The sequence below is a fragment of the Cavia porcellus genome, unplaced genomic scaffold (genome assembly GCF_034190915.1).
Source record: "Cavia porcellus strain 051 isolate PalLab524CR breed Dunkin Hartley unplaced genomic scaffold, mCavPor4.1 scaffold_91, whole genome shotgun sequence".
NCBI classification, from domain to species: domain Eukaryota; kingdom Metazoa; phylum Chordata; class Mammalia; order Rodentia; family Caviidae; genus Cavia; species Cavia porcellus.
In genome coordinates, this window is record NW_026947574.1 from 700914 (window position 1) to 718530 (window position 17617).

The window sequence follows — 17617 nt, forward strand, 5'->3', positions numbered from 1 at the left end:
CCGTGATGTTTTTCTCACTCCTACTAGTGAATGTAATGTAACACACACACATACAATGCGCACCACCCCGTGATGTTTTTCTCACTCCTAGTAGTGAATGTAATGTAACACACACACATACAATGCGCACAACCCCGTGATGTTTTTCTCACTCCTACTAGTGAAAGTAATGTAACACACACCCATACAATGCGCACCACCCCGTGATGTTTTTCTCACTCCTACTAGTGAATGTAATTTAACACACACACATACAATGCGCACCACCCTGTGATGTTTTTCTCACTCCTAGTAGTGAATGTAATGTAACACACACCCATACAATGCGCACCCCCCCGTGATGTTTTTCTCACTCCTAGTAGTGAATGTAATGTAACACACACCCATACAATGCGCACCCCCCCGTGATGTTTTTCTCACTCCTACTAGTGAATGTAATGTAACACACACCCATACAATGCGCACCCCCCTGTGATATTTTTCTCACTCCTACTAGTGAATGTAATGTAACACACACCCATGCAGTGCGCACCACCACGTGATGTTTTTCTCACTCCTACTAGTGAATGTAATGTAACACACACCCATGCAAGGCGCACCACCCCGTGATGTTTTTCTCACTCCTAATAGTGAATGTAATGTAACAGACACCCATACAATGCGCACCACCCCGTGATGTTTTTCTCACTCCTACTAGTGAATGTAATGTAACACACACCCATACAATGCGCACCACCCCGTGATGTTTTTCTCACTCCTACTAGTGAATGTAATGTAACACACACCCATACAATGCGCACCACCCCGTGATGTTTTTCTCACTCCTACTGGTGAATGTAATGTAACACACACCCATACAATGCGCACCACCCCGTGATGTTTTTCTCACTCCTACTAGTGAATGTAATGTAACACACACCCATACAATGCGCACCACCCCGTGATGTTTTTCTCACTCCTAATAGTGAATGTAATGTAACACACACACATACAATGCACACCACCCCGTGATTTTTTTCTCACTCCTACTAGTGAATGTAATGTAACACACACCCATACAATGCGCACCACCCCGTGATGTTTTTCTCACTCCTAATAGTGAATGTAATGTAACACACACCCATACAATCTGCACCACCCCGTGATGTTTTCCTCACTCCTACTAGTGAATTTAATGTAACACACACCCATACAATGCGCACCACCCCGTGATGTTTTTCTCACTGCTACTAGTGAATGTAATGTAACACACACTCATACAATGCGCAAAACCCCGTGATGTTTTTCTCACTCCTACTAGTGAATCTAATGTAACACACACCCATACAATGCGCACCACCCCGTGATGTTTTTCTCACTCCTACTAGTGAATCTAATGTAACACACACCCATACAATGCGCACCACCCCGTGATGTTTTTCTCACTCCTACTAGTGAATCTAATGTAACACACACCCATACAATGCGCACCACCCAGTGATGTTTTTCTCACTCCTCGTAGTGAATGTAATGTAACACACACCAATACAATGCGCACCACCCCGTGATGTTTTTCTCACTCCTACTAGTGAATATAATGTAACACACACCCATACAATGCGCACCACCCCGTGATGTTTTTCTCACTGCTACTAGTGAATGTAATGCAACACACACCCATACAATGCGCACCACCCCGTGATGTTTTTCTCACTGCTACTAGTGAATGTAATGCAACACACACCCATACAATGCGCACCACCCCGTGATGTTTTTCTCACTGCTACTAGTGAATGTAATGTAACACACTCCCATACAATGCGCACCACCCCGTGATGTTTTTCTCACTCCTACTAGTGAATGTAATGTAACACACACCCATACAATGCGCACCACCCCGTGATGTTTTTCTCACTCCTATTAGTGAATCTAATGTAACACACACCCATATAATGCGCACCACCCCGTGATGTTTTTCTCACTCCTACTAGTGAATGTAATGTATCACACACCCATACAATGCGCACCACCCCGTGATGTTTTTCTCACTCCTACTAGTGAATGTAATGTAACACACACCCATACAATGCGCACCACCCCGTGATGTTTTTCTCACTCCTACTAGTGAATGTAATGTAACACACACCCATACAATGCGCACCACCCCGTGATGTTTTTCTCACTCCTAGTAGTGAATGTAATGTAACACACACCCATACAATGCGCACCCCCCCGTGATGTTTTCCTCACTCCTACTAGTGAATTTAATGTAACACACACCCATACAATGTGCACCACCCCGTGATGTTTTTCTCACTGCTACTAGTGAATGTAATGTAACACACACCCATACAATGCGCACCACCCCGTGATGTTTTTCTCACTCCTACTAGTGAATCTAATGTAACACACACCCATACAATGCGCACCACCCCGTGATGTTTTTCTCACTCCTACTAGTGAATGTAATGTAACACACACCCATACAATGCGCACCACCCCGTGATGTTTTTCTCACTCCTACTAGTGAATCTAATGTAACACACACCCATACAATGCGCACCACCCAGTGATGTTTTTCTCACTCCTCGTAGTGAATGTAATGTAACACACACCAGTACAATGTGCACCACCCCGTGATGTTTTTCTCACTCCTCCTAGTGAATGTAATGTAACACACACCAATACAATGCGCACCACCCCGTGATGTTTTTCTCACTCCTACTAGTGAATGTAATGTAACACACACCCATACAATGCGCACCACCCCGTGATGTTTTTCTCACTCCTACTAGTGAATCTAATGTAACACACACCCATATAATGCGCACCACCCCGTGATGTTTTTCTCACTCCTACTAATGAATCTAATGTAACACACACCCATACAATGCGCACCACCGGGTGATGTTTTTCTCACTCCTACTAGTGAATGTAATGTAACACACACCCATACAATGCGCACCACCCCGTGATGTTTTTCTCACTGCTACTAGTGAATGTAATGTAACACACTCCCATACAATGCGCACCACCCCGTGATGTTTTTCTCACTCCTACTAGTGAATGTAATGTAACACACACCCATACAATGCGCACCACCCCGTGATGTTTTTCTCACTCCTACTAGTGAATCTAATGTAACACACACCCATATAATGCGCACCACCCCGTGATGTTTTTCTCACTCCTACTAATGAATCTAATGTAACACACACCCATACAATGCGCACCACCGGGTGATGTTTTTCTCACTCCTACTAGTGAATGTAATGTAACACACACCCATACAATGCGCACCACCCGTGATGTTTTTCTCACTCCCAATAGTGAATGTAATGTAACACAGACCCATACAATGCGCACCACCCCGTGATGTTTTTCTCACTCCTACTAGTGAATGTAATGTAACACACACCCATACAATGCGCACCACCCCGTTATGTTTTTCTCACTCCTACTAGTGAATGTAGTGTAACACACACCCATACAATGGGCACCTCCCCGTGATGTTTTTCTCACTCCCAATAGTGAATGTAGTGTAACACACACCCATACAATGCGCACCACCCCGTGATGTTTTTCTCACTCCTACTAGTGAATGTAATGTAACACACACCCATACAATCCGCACCACCCCGTGATGTTTTTCTCACTCCTACTAGTGAATGTAATGTAATACATACCCATACAATGCGCACCACCCCGTGATGTTTTTCTCACTCCTACTAGTGAATGTAATGTAATACACACACATACAATGCGCACCACCCCGTGATGTTTTTCTCACTCCTAGTAGTGAATGTAATGTAACACACACCCATACAATGCGCACCCCCCCGTGATGTTTTTCTCACTCCTAGTAGTGAATGTAATGTAACACACACCCATACAATGCGCACCCCCCCGTGATGTTTTTCTCACTCCTACTAGTGAATGTAATGTAACACACACCCATACAGTGCGCACCACCCCGTGATATTTTTCTCACTCCTACTAGTGAATGTAATGTAACACACACCCATGCAGTGCGCACCACCCCGTGATGTTTTTCTCACTCCTACTAGTGAATGTAATGTAACACACACCCATGCAGTGCGCACCACCCCGTGATGTTTTTCTCACTCCTACTAGTGAATGTAATGTAACACACACCCATGCAGTGCGCACCACCCCGTGATGTTTTTCTCACTCCTACTAGTGAATGTAATGTAACACACACCCATGCAATGCGCACCACCCCGTGATGTTTTTCTCACTCCTACTGGTGAATGTAATGTAACACACACCCATACAATGCGCACCACCCCGTGATGTTTTTCTCACTCCTACTGGTGAATGTAATGTAACACACACCCATACAATGCGCACCACCCCGTGATGTTTTTCTCACTCCTGCTAGTGAATGTAATGTAACACACACCCATACAATGCGCACCACCCCGTGATGTTTTTCTCACTCCTGCTAGTGAATGTAATGTAACACACACCCATACAATGCGCACCACCCCGTGATGTTTTTCTCACTCCTAATAGTGAATGTAATGTAACACACACACATACAATGCGCACCACCCCGTGATTTTTTTCTCACTCCTACTAGTGAACGTAATGTAACACACACCCATACAATGCGCACCACCCCGTGATGTTTTTCTCACTCCTAATAGTGAATGTAATGTAACACACACCCATACAATCTGCACCACCCCGTGATGTTTTCCTCACTCCTACTAGTGAATGTAATGTAACACACACCCATACAATGCGCACCACCCCGTGATGTTTTTCTCACTGCTACTAGTGAATGTAATGTAACACACACCCATACAATGCGCACCACCCCGTGATGTTTTTCTCACTCCTACTAGTGAATGTAATGTAACACACACCCATGCAGTGCGCACCACCCCGTGATGTTTTTCTCACTCCTACTAGTGAATGTAATGTAACACACACCCATGCAGTGCGCACCACCCCGTGATGTTTTTCTCACTCCTACTAGTGAATGTAATGTAACACACACCCATGCAGTGCGCACCACCCCGTGATGTTTTTCTCACTCTTACTAGTGAATGTAATGTAACACACACCCATACAATGCGCACCACCCCGTGATGTTTTTCTCACTCCTACTAGTGAATGTAATGTAACACACACCCATACAATGCGCACCACCCGTTGATTTTTTTCTCACTCCTAATAGTGAATGTAATGTAACACACACCCATACAATGCGCACCACCCCGTGATGTTTTTCTCACTCCTACTAGTGAATGTAATGTAACACACACCCATACAATGCGCACCACCCCGTGATGTTTTCTCACTCCTACTAGTGAATGTAGTGTAACACACACCCATACAATGCGCACCACCCGTGATGTTTTTCTCACTCCCAATAGTGAATGTAATGTAACACAGACCCATACAATGCGCACCACCCCGTGATGTTTTTCTCACTCCTACTAGTGAATGTAATGTAACACACACCCATACAATGCGCACCACCCCGTTATGTTTTTCTCACTCCTACTAGTGAATGTAGTGTAACACACACCCATACAATGGGCACCTCCCCGTGATGTTTTTCTCACTCCCAATAGTGAATGTAGTGTAACACACACCCATACAATGCGCACCACCCCGTGATGTTTTTCTCACTCCTACTAGTGAATGTAATGTAACACACACCCATACAATCCGCACCACCCCGTGATGTTTTTCTCACTCCTACTAGTGAATGTAATGTAATACATACCCATACAATGCGCACCACCCCGTGATGTTTTTCTCACTCCTACTAGTGAATGTAATGTAATACACACACATACAATGCGCACCACCCCGTGATGTTTTTCTCACTCCTAGTAGTGAATGTAATGTAACACACACCCATACAATGCGCACCCCCCGTGATGTTTTTCTCACTCCTAGTAGTGAATGTAATGTAACACACACCCATACAATGCGCACCCCCCCGTGATGTTTTTCTCACTCCTACTAGTGAATGTAATGTAACACACACCCATACAGTGCGCACCACCCCGTGATATTTTTCTCACTCCTACTAGTGAATGTAATGTAACACACACCCATGCAGTGCGCACCACCCCGTGATGTTTTTCTCACTCCTACTAGTGAATGTAATGTAACACACACCCATGCAGTGCGCACCACCCCGTGATGTTTTTCTCACTCCTACTAGTGAATGTAATGTAACACACACCCATGCAGTGCGCACCACCCCGTGATGTTTTTCTCACTCCTACTAGTGAATGTAATGTAACACACACCCATGCAATGCGCACCACCCCGTGATGTTTTTCTCACTCCTACTGGTGAATGTAATGTAACACACACCCATACAATGCGCACCACCCCGTGATGTTTTTCTCACTCCTACTGGTGAATGTAATGTAACACACACCCATACAATGCGCACCACCCCGTGATGTTTTTCTCACTCCTGCTAGTGAATGTAATGTAACACACACCCATACAATGCGCACCACCCCGTGATGTTTTTCTCACTCCTGCTAGTGAATGTAATGTAACACACACCCATACAATGCGCACCACCCCGTGATGTTTTTCTCACTCCTAATAGTGAATGTAATGTAACACACACACATACAATGCGCACCACCCCGTGATTTTTTTCTCACTCCTACTAGTGAACGTAATGTAACACACACCCATACAATGCGCACCACCCCGTGATGTTTTTCTCACTCCTAATAGTGAATGTAATGTAACACACACCCATACAATCTGCACCACCCCGTGATGTTTTCCTCACTCCTACTAGTGAATGTAATGTAACACACACCCATACAATGCGCACCACCCCGTGATGTTTTTCTCACTGCTACTAGTGAATGTAATGTAACACACACCCATACAATGCGCACCACCCCGTGATGTTTTTCTCACTCCTACTAGTGAATGTAATGTAACACACACCCATGCAGTGCGCACCACCCCGTGATGTTTTTCTCACTCCTACTAGTGAATGTAATGTAACACACACCCATGCAGTGCGCACCACCCCGTGATGTTTTTCTCACTCCTACTAGTGAATGTAATGTAACACACACCCATGCAGTGCGCACCACCCCGTGATGTTTTTCTCACTCTTACTAGTGAATGTAATGTAACACACACCCATACAATGCGCACCACCCCGTGATGTTTTTCTCACTCCTACTAGTGAATGTAATGTAACACACACCCATACAATGCGCACCACCCGTTGATTTTTTTCTCACTCCTAATAGTGAATGTAATGTAACACACACCCATACAATGCGCACCACCCCGTGATGTTTTTCTCACTCCTACTAGTGAATGTAATGTAACACACACCCATACAATGCGCACCACCCCGTGATGTTTTCTCACTCCTACTAGTGAATGTAGTGTAACACACACCCATACAATGCGCACCTCCCCGTGATGTTTTTCTCACTCCCACTAGTGAATGTAGTGTAACACACACCCATACAATGCGCACCACCCCGTGATGTTTTTCTCACTCCTACTAGTGAATGTAATGTAACACACACCCATACAATCCGCACCACCCCGTGATGTTTTTCTCACTCCTACTAGTGAATGTAATGTAACACACACCCATACAATGCGCACCACCCCGTGATGTTTTTCTCACTCCTACTAGTGAATGTAATGTAATACACACCCATACAATGCGCACCACCCCGTGATGTTTTTCTCACTCCTATTTGTGAATGTAATGTAACACACACCCATACAATGCGCACCACCCCGTGATGTTTTTCTCACTCCTACTAGTGAATGTAATGTAACACACACCCATACAATGCACACCACCCCGTGATGTTTTTCTCACTCCTACTAGTGAATCTAATGTAACACACACCCATACAATGCGCAACACCCCGTGATGTTTTTCTCACTCCTACTAGTGAATGTAATGTAACACACACCCATACAATGCGCACCACCCCGTGATGTTTTTCTCACTCCTACTAGTGAATGTAATGTAACACACACCCATACAATGCGCACCACCCCGTGATGTTTTTCTCACTCCTACTAGTGAATGTAATGTAACACACACACATACAATGCGCACCACCCCGTGATGTTTTTCTCACTCCTACTAGTGAATGTAATGTAACACACACACATACAATGCGCACCACCCCGTGATGTTTTTCTCACTCCTAGTAGTGAATGTAATGTAACACACACACATACAATGCGCACAACCCCGTGATGTTTTTCTCACTCCTACTAGTGAAAGTAATGTAACACACACCCATACAATGCGCACCACCCCGTGATGTTTTTCTCACTCCTACTAGTGAATGTAATTTAACACACACACATACAATGCGCACCACCCTGTGATGTTTTTCTCACTCCTAGTAGTGAATGTAATGTAACACACACCCATACAATGCGCACCCCCCCGTGATGTTTTTCTCACTCCTAGTAGTGAATGTAATGTAACACACACCCATACAATGCGCACCCCCCCGTGATGTTTTTCTCACTCCTACTAGTGAATGTAATGTAACACACACCCATACAATGCGCACCCCCCTGTGATATTTTTCTCACTCCTACTAGTGAATGTAATGTAACACACACCCATGCAGTGCGCACCACCCCGTGATGTTTTTCTCACTCCTACTAGTGAATGTAATGTAACACACACCCATGCAAGGCGCACCACCCCGTGATGTTTTTCTCACTCCTAATAGTGAATGTAATGTAACACACACCCATACAATGCGCACCACCCCGTGATGTTTTTCTCACTCCTACTAGTGAATGTAATGTAACACACACCCATACAATGCGCACCACCCCGTGATGTTTTTCTCACTCCTACTAGTGAATGTAATGTAACACACACCCATACAATGCGCACCACCCCGTGATGTTTTTCTCACTCCTACTGGTGAATGTAATGTAACACACACCCATACAATGCGCACCACCCCGTGATGTTTTTCTCACTCCTACTGGTGAATGTAATGTAACACACACCCATACAATGCGCACCACCCCGTGATGTTTTTCTCACTCCTACTAGTGAATGTAATGTAACACACACACATACAATGCACACCACCCCGTGATTTTTTTCTCACTCCTACTAGTGAATGTAATGTAACACACACCCATACAATGCGCACCACCCCGTGATGTTTTTCTCACTCCTAATAGTGAATGTAATGTAACACACACCCATACAATCTGCACCACCCCGTGATGTTTTCCTCACTCCTACTAGTGAATTTAATGTAACACACACCCATACAATGCGCACCACCCCGTGATGTTTTTCTCACTGCTACTAGTGAATGTAATGTAACACACACTCATACAATGCGCAAAACCCCGTGATGTTTTTCTCACTCCTACTAGTGAATCTAATGTAACACACACCCATACAATGCGCACCACCCCGTGATGTTTTTCTCACTCCTACTAGTGAATGTAATGTAACACACACCCATACAATCCGCACCACCCCGTGATGTTTTTCTCACTCCTACTAGTGAATGTAATGTAACACACACCCATACAATGCGCACCACCCCGTGATGTTTTTCTCACTCCTACTAGTGAATGTAATGTAATACACACCCATACAATGCGCACCACCCCGTGATGTTTTTCTCACTCCTATTTGTGAATGTAATGTAACACACACCCATACAATGCGCACCACCCCGTGATGTTTTTCTCACTCCTACTAGTGAATGTAATGTAACACACACCCATACAATGCACACCACCCCGTGATGTTTTTCTCACTCCTACTAGTGAATCTAATGTAACACACACCCATACAATGCGCAACACCCCGTGATGTTTTTCTCACTCCTACTAGTGAATGTAATGTAACACACACCCATACAATGCGCACCACCCCGTGATGTTTTTCTCACTCCTACTAGTGAATGTAATGTAACACACACCCATACAATGCGCACCACCCCGTGATGTTTTTCTCACTCCTACTAGTGAATGTAATGTAACACACACACATACAATGCGCACCACCCCGTGATGTTTTTCTCACTCCTACTAGTGAATGTAATGTAACACACACACATACAATGCGCACCACCCCGTGATGTTTTTCTCACTCCTAGTAGTGAATGTAATGTAACACACACACATACAATGCGCACAACCCCGTGATGTTTTTCTCACTCCTACTAGTGAAAGTAATGTAACACACACCCATACAATGCGCACCACCCCGTGATGTTTTTCTCACTCCTACTAGTGAATGTAATTTAACACACACACATACAATGCGCACCACCCTGTGATGTTTTTCTCACTCCTAGTAGTGAATGTAATGTAACACACACCCATACAATGCGCACCCCCCCGTGATGTTTTTCTCACTCCTAGTAGTGAATGTAATGTAACACACACCCATACAATGCGCACCCCCCCGTGATGTTTTTCTCACTCCTACTAGTGAATGTAATGTAACACACACCCATACAATGCGCACCCCCCTGTGATATTTTTCTCACTCCTACTAGTGAATGTAATGTAACACACACCCATGCAGTGCGCACCACCCCGTGATGTTTTTCTCACTCCTACTAGTGAATGTAATGTAACACACACCCATGCAAGGCGCACCACCCCGTGATGTTTTTCTCACTCCTAATAGTGAATGTAATGTAACACACACCCATACAATGCGCACCACCCCGTGATGTTTTTCTCACTCCTACTAGTGAATGTAATGTAACACACACCCATACAATGCGCACCACCCCGTGATGTTTTTCTCACTCCTACTAGTGAATGTAATGTAACACACACCCATACAATGCGCACCACCCCGTGATGTTTTTCTCACTCCTACTGGTGAATGTAATGTAACACACACCCATACAATGCGCACCACCCCGTGATGTTTTTCTCACTCCTACTGGTGAATGTAATGTAACACACACCCATACAATGCGCACCACCCCGTGATGTTTTTCTCACTCCTACTAGTGAATGTAATGTAACACACACACATACAATGCACACCACCCCGTGATTTTTTTCTCACTCCTACTAGTGAATGTAATGTAACACACACCCATACAATGCGCACCACCCCGTGATGTTTTTCTCACTCCTAATAGTGAATGTAATGTAACACACACCCATACAATCTGCACCACCCCGTGATGTTTTCCTCACTCCTACTAGTGAATTTAATGTAACACACACCCATACAATGCGCACCACCCCGTGATGTTTTTCTCACTGCTACTAGTGAATGTAATGTAACACACACTCATACAATGCGCAAAACCCCGTGATGTTTTTCTCACTCCTACTAGTGAATCTAATGTAACACACACCCATACAATGCGCACCACCCCGTGATGTTTTTCTCACTCCTACTAGTGAATCTAATGTAACACACACCCATACAATGCGCACCACCCCGTGATGTTTTTCTCACTCCTACTAGTGAATCTAATGTAACACACACCCATACAATGCGCACCACCCAGTGATGTTTTTCTCACTCCTCGTAGTGAATGTAATGTAACACACACCAATACAATGCGCACCACCCCGTGATGTTTTTCTCACTCCTACTAGTGAATGTAATGTAACACACACCCATACAATGCGCACCACCCCGTGATGTTTTTCTCACTGCTACTAGTGAATGTAATGCAACACACACCCATACAATGCGCACCACCCCGTGATGTTTTTCTCACTGCTACTAGTGAATGTAATGCAACACACACCCATACAATGCGCACCACCCCGTGATGTTTTTCTCACTGCTACTAGTGAATGTAATGTAACACACTCCCATACAATGCGCACCACCCCGTGATGTTTTTCTCACTCCTACTAGTGAATGTAATGTAACACACACCCATACAATGCGCACCACCCCGTGATGTTTTTCTCACTCCTATTAGTGAATCTAATGTAACACACACCCATATAATGCGCACCACCCCGTGATGTTTTTCTCACTCCTACTAGTGAATGTAATGTATCACACACCCATACAATGCGCACCACCCCGTGATGTTTTTCTCACTCCTACTAGTGAATGTAATGTAACACACACCCATACAATGCGCACCACCCCGTGATGTTTTTCTCACTCCTACTAGTGAATGTAATGTAACACACACCCATACAATGCGCACCACCCCGTGATGTTTTTCTCACTCCTAGTAGTGAATGTAATGTAACACACACCCATACAATGCGCACCCCCCCGTGATGTTTTCCTCACTCCTACTAGTGAATTTAATGTAACACACACCCATACAATGCGCACCACCCCGTGATGTTTTTCTCACTGCTACTAGTGAATGTAATGTAACACACACCCATACAATGCGCACCACCCCGTGATGTTTTTCTCACTCCTACTAGTGAATCTAATGTAACACACACCCATACAATTCGCACCACCCCGTGATGTTTTTCTCACTCCTACTAGTGAATCTAATGTAACACACACCCATACAATGCGCACCACCCCGTGATGTTTTTCTCACTCCTACTAGTGAATCTAATGTAACACACACCCATACAATGCGCACCACCCAGTGATGTTTTTCTCACTCCTCGTAGTGAATGTAATGTAACACACACCAGTACAATGTGCACCACCCCGTGATGTTTTTCTCACTCCTACTAGTGAATGTAATGTAACACACACCCATACAATGCGCACCACCCCGTGATGTTTTTCTCACTCCTACTAGTGAATGTAATGTAACACACACCCATACAATGAGCACCACCCCGTGAAGTTTTTCTCACTCCTACTAGTGAATGTAATGTAACACACACCCATACAATGCGCACCACCCCGTGATGTTTTTCTCACTCCTAATAGTGAATGTAATGTAACACACACCCATACAATGCGCACCACCCCGTGATGTTTTTCTCACTCCTACTAGTGAATGTAATGTAACACACACCAATACAATGCGCACCACCCCGTGATGTTTTTCTCACTCCTACTAGTGAATGTAATGTAACACACACCCATACAATGCGCACCACCCGTTGATTGTTTTCTCACTCCTACTACTGAATGTAATGTAACACACACCCATACAATGCGCACCACCCCGTGATGTTTTTCTCACTCCTACTAGTGAATGTAATGTAACACACACCCATACAATCTGCACCACCCCGTGATGTTTTTCTCACTGCTACTAGTGAATGTAATGCAACACACACCCATACAATGCGCACCACCCCGTGATGTTTTTCTCACTGCTACTAGTGAATGTAATGTAACACACTCCCATACAATGCGCACCACCCCGTGATGTTTTTCTCACTCCTACTAGTGAATGTAATGTAACACACACCCATACAATGCGCACCACCCCGTGATGTTTTTCTCACTCCTACTAGTGAATCTAATGTAACACACACCCATATAATGCGCACCACCCCGTGATGTTTTTCTCACTCCTACTAATGAATCTAATGTAACACACACCCATACAATGCGCACCACCGGGTGATGTTTTTCTCACTCCTACTAGTGAATGTAATGTAACACACACCCATACAATGCGCACCACCCGTGATGTTTTTCTCACTCCCAATAGTGAATGTAATGTAACACAGACCCATACAATGCGCACCACCCCGTGATGTTTTTCTCACTCCTACTAGTGAATGTAATGTAACACACACCCATACAATGCGCACCACCCCGTTATGTTTTTCTCACTCCTACTAGTGAATGTAGTGTAACACACACCCATACAATGGGCACCTCCCCGTGATGTTTTTCTCACTCCCACTAGTGAATGTAGTGTAACACACACCCATACAATGCGCACCACCCCGTGATGTTTTTCTCACTCCTACTAGTGAATGTAATGTAACACACACCCATACAATCCGCACCACCCCGTGATGTTTTTCTCACTCCTACTAGTGAATGTAATGTAATACATACCCATACAATGCGCACCACCCCGTGATGTTTTTCTCACTCCTACTAGTGAATGTAATGTAATACACACCCATACAATGCGCACCACCCCGTGATGTTTTTCTCACTCCTATTTGTGAATGTAATGTAACACACACCCATACAATGCACACCACCCCGTGATGTTTTTCTCACTCCTACTAGTGAATGTAATGTAACACACACCCATACAATGCGCACCACCCCGTGATGTTTTTCTCACTCCTATTAGTGAATCTAATGTAACACACACCCATACAATGCGCACCACCCCGTGATGTTTTTCTCACTCCTACTAGTGAATGTAATGTAACACACACCCATACAATGCGCACCACCCCGTGATGTTTTTCTCACTCCTACTAGTGAATGTAATGTAACACACACCCATACAATGCGCACCACCCCGTGATGTTTTTCTCACTCCTACTAGTGAATGTAATGTAACACACACACATACAATGCGCACCACCCCGTGATGTTTTTCTCTCTCCTACTAGTGAATGTAATGTAACACACACACATACAATGCGCACGACCCCGTGATGTTTTTCTCACTCCTACTAGTGAATGTAATGTAACACACACACATACAATACGCACCACCCCGTTATGTTGTTCTCACTCCTAGTAGTGAATGTAATGTAACACACACACATACAATGCGCACAACCCCGTGATGTTTTTCTCACTCCTACTACTGAAAGTAATGTAACACACACCCATACAATGCGCACCACCCCGTGATGTTTTTCTCACTCCTACTAGTGAATGTAATGTAACACACACACATACAATGCGCACCACCCCGTGATGTTTTTCTCACTCCTAGTAGTGAATGTAATGTAACACACACCCATACAATGCGCACCACCCCGTGATGTTTTTCTCACTCCTACTAGTGAATGTAATGTAACACACACCCATACAATGCGCACCACCCGTTGATTGTTTTCTCACTCCTACTACTGAATGTAATGTAACACACACCCATACAATGCGCACCACCCCGTGATGTTTTTCTCACTCCTACTAGTGAATGTAATGTAACACACACCCATACAATCTGCACCACCCCGTGATGTTTTTCTCACTGCTACTAGTGAATGTAATGCAACACACACCCATACAATGCGCACCACCCCGTGATGTTTTTCTCACTGCTACTAGTGAATGTAATGTAACACACTCCCATACAATGCGCACCACCCCGTGATGTTTTTCTCACTCCTACTAGTGAATGTAATGTAACACACACCCATACAATGCGCACCACCCCGTGATGTTTTTCTCACTCCTACTAGTGAATCTAATGTAACACACACCCATATAATGCGCACCACCCCGTGATGTTTTTCTCACTCCTACTAATGAATCTAATGTAACACACACCCATACAATGCGCACCACCGGGTGATGTTTTTCTCACTCCTACTAGTGAATGTAATGTAACACACACCCATACAATGCGCACCACCCGTGATGTTTTTCTCACTCCCAATAGTGAATGTAATGTAACACAGACCCATACAATGCGCACCACCCCGTGATGTTTTTCTCACTCCTACTAGTGAATGTAATGTAACACACACCCATACAATGCGCACCACCCCGTTATGTTTTTCTCACTCCTACTAGTGAATGTAGTGTAACACACACCCATACAATGGGCACCTCCCCGTGATGTTTTTCTCACTCCCACTAGTGAATGTAGTGTAACACACACCCATACAATGCGCACCACCCCGTGATGTTTTTCTCACTCCTACTAGTGAATGTAATGTAACACACACCCATACAATCCGCACCACCCCGTGATGTTTTTCTCACTCCTACTAGTGAATGTAATGTAATACATACCCATACAATGCGCACCACCCCGTGATGTTTTTCTCACTCCTACTAGTGAATGTAATGTAATACACACCCATACAATGCGCACCACCCCGTGATGTTTTTCTCACTCCTATTTGTGAATGTAATGTAACACACACCCATACAATGCACACCACCCCGTGATGTTTTTCTCACTCCTACTAGTGAATGTAATGTAACACACACCCATACAATGCGCACCACCCCGTGATGTTTTTCTCACTCCTATTAGTGAATCTAATGTAACACACTCCCATACAATGCGCACCACCCCGTGATGTTTTTCTCACTCCTACTAGTGAATGTAATGTAACACACACCCATACAATGCGCACCACCCCGTGATGTTTTTCTCACTCCTACTAGTGAATGTAATGTAACACACACCCATACAATGCGCACCACCCCGTGATGTTTTTCTCACTCCTACTAGTGAACGTAATGTAACACACACACATACAATGCGCACCACCCCGTGATGTTTTTCTCACTGCTACTAGTGAATGTAATGTAACACACACACATACAATGCGCACGACCCCGTGATGTTTTTCTCACTCCTACTAGTGAATGTAATGTAACACACACACATACAATACGCACCACCCCGTTATGTTGTTCTCACTCCTAGTAGTGAATGTAATGTAACACACACACATACAATGCGCACAACCCCGTGATGTTTTTCTCACTCCTACTACTGAAACTAATGTAACACACACCCATACAATGCGCACCACCCCGTGATGTTTTTCTCACTCCTACTAGTGAATGTAATGTAACACACACACATACAATGCGCACCACCCCGTGATGTTTTTCTCACTCCTAGTAGTGAATGTAATGTAGCACACACCCATACAATGCGCACCCCCCCGTGATGTTTTTCTCACTCCTACTAGTGAATGTAATGTAGCACACACCCATACAATGCGCACCACCCCGTGATGTTTTTCTCACTCCTACTAGTGAATGTAATGTAACACACACCCATACAATGCACACCACCCCGTGATATTTTTCTCACTCCTACTAGTGAATGTAGTGTAACACACACCCATACAATGCGCACCACTCCGTGATGTTTTTCTCATTCCTACTAGTGAATGTAATGTAACACACACCCATACAATGCGCACCACCCAGTGATGTTTTTCTCACTCCTACTAGTGAATGTAATGTAACACACACCCATACAATGCGCACCACACCGTGATGTTTTTCTCACTCCTACTAGTGAATGTAATGTAACACACACCCATACAATGCGCACCAGCCCGTGAAGTTTTTCTCACTCCTACTAGTGAATGTAGTGTAACACACACCCATACAATGCGCACCACCCCGTGAAATTTTTCTCACTCCTACTAGTGAATGTAGTGTAACACACACCCATACAATGCGCACCACCCCGTGATGTTTTTCTCACTCCTACTAGTGAATGTAATGTAATACACACCCATTCAATGCGCACCACCCCGTGATGTTTTTCTCACTCCTACTAGTGAATGTAATGTAATACACACCCATACTATGCGCACCACCCCGTGATGTTTTTCTCACTCCTATTTGTGAATGTAATGTAACACACACCCATACAATGCGCACCACCCCGTGATGTTTTTCTCACTCCTACTAGTGAATCTAATGTAACACACACCCATACAATGCGCACCGCCCCGTGATGTTTTTCTCACTCCTACTAGTGAATGTAATGTAACACACACCCATACAATGCGCACCGCCCCG